Raw genomic sequence first — 1,636 nt, 5'->3', positions numbered from 1 at the left:
TACTGATCTAAAAGCCAGTCAAAATAACTATATTAAAAGAATTATGTTGTGGTACATTCAGGTTTAATACACACAATGACATTAATTATGTAAGCAAAAATAAATCCAATACAAACTGCATCTGCATATTTCTATAAACGTCAACAAAGACTAATCAAACGTTATGACTTTTAATAGTGATAATTTACTTAATAGCTGATGCAAAACTGTCAATTTCTGTCAATATACACAGTGGTCGTTATGACTCTGTGGAGTATCACATTCAGGTCTGGTGAAACATACAATAGACATACTGAGCCAAAATATTTTATTCCTAATTCTCAGTTAAAAAGACCTAATAGGGGAGTCTAAACCTTCAACAGTTCCATCCAACACAAAGATTTAGGTCTTAAGCTTTATCAGGGTTTGAAGTTTGTTTTTCCACACTCCTCTTTTACGCATTTTCCAATGCTTTCGCCTTTCTAAACTATGTTTTACAAACTTCTTAACTGTGTGTTGCAGTAACGTTCTCAAAGGATCTGATCTGAAACCAAGAAAATCCTTAGTGACAGTCTAACAAAAAGGAAAAGCAATCAAAGTCAGTTGTGCTCCCTCCGGTGTTCCTGGATCACCACACTTCAACTAAATTTGTAACTAGACATCAGGAGAAAGGAAAAAAAAAAACCACAAAAGAAAACACACAACTCAAAAGTTACTTAAAAAATATCAAAAAAAGGAAAAGCAATCAAGAAAAGTCTGACAGCAAAACACACCAGAAACAGGAACAAAAGGCAAAGACCAGTAACAAAATGTTTATCACCTTCCTCCCCCCTTCCCCCTCCCGTAAATTTCCTACATCCTCTGTATAATGATCAGGCCTGAAGCTAAGACCCCAAGCCGGCCTCGAATCATTAAAATAACAAAGCCCAAGTGATCGCTTTTATCCTTCTCGCAGCGCAGGTCGACTTAAGGAAGGGGAGAGCGCTGGTGGTAAAGGACCTGTTGAGTGACTTCTTCACACTCGCTGGTTACAAGATGCCTCCCAGCCCCAGGCGAGAAACCAATAAATATCCCTTCCCGGGAAATGCCACCCTCTCTCCCGGCCGCAAATTAACTACCAGATGCAGAGCCCCGAAGCAGCTTTATTAGTTGCAGAAGACGTTTTTCCCCTCAGTGGCAGCCCGCTCCCTCCTTGCACACCCAGGGAAGCATCCATCGCACCTGTACTGCTCACACGGCCACTCGCCCACGGGACAGCGCCCGAGACCCCAAGTTGGAAAACTCTCAGCACCCCCGCCTCAAACGCTGCAGTTTGCAAAAAGCCCCACTCCACGAACACGCTTGCCTGCGAGGGGAACCGAGCAGCAGCACTTCGCTCAGCCCGCTCCCTCCTTGCACACCCAGGGAAGCATCCATCGCACCTGTACTGCTCACACGGCCACTCGCCCACGGGACAGCGCCCGAGACCCCAAGTTGGAAAACTCTCAGCACCCCCGCCTCAAACGCTGCAGTTTGCAAAAAGCCCCACTCCACGAACACGCTTGCCTGCGAGGGGAACCGAGCAGCAGCACTTCGCTCTACTCACCCTCCCTCCGCACGCATCGGCCGCTGACCCCCTCCTGCCGCTGGCTCCTCCAGCGGCCCCAGCGAGCTGGCG

General features: G+C 46.7%; 1 protein-coding gene across 1 annotated transcript in view; it reads right to left on the bottom strand.

Annotated features, from left to right (window-relative positions):
* IL17RD (interleukin 17 receptor D) overlaps nt 1–1,636 on the bottom strand; it is a 52,424-nt gene extending 50,788 nt beyond the window's left edge. The window contains exon 1 of the mRNA XM_009322318.1: nt 1,565–1,636. The gene's annotated coding sequence lies outside the window, so the exon portion shown is untranslated. The remainder of the gene's footprint in view (nt 1–1,564) is intronic.

The sequence above is a fragment of the Pygoscelis adeliae genome, unplaced genomic scaffold (assembly GCF_000699105.1).
Source record: "Pygoscelis adeliae isolate BGI_AS28 unplaced genomic scaffold, ASM69910v1 Scaffold404, whole genome shotgun sequence".
In the NCBI taxonomy this organism is placed as follows: Eukaryota; Metazoa; Chordata; class Aves; order Sphenisciformes; family Spheniscidae; genus Pygoscelis; species Pygoscelis adeliae.
Note: the sequence above shows the minus strand (reverse complement) of the source record. Positions and strands in the feature narration are given on the sequence as shown.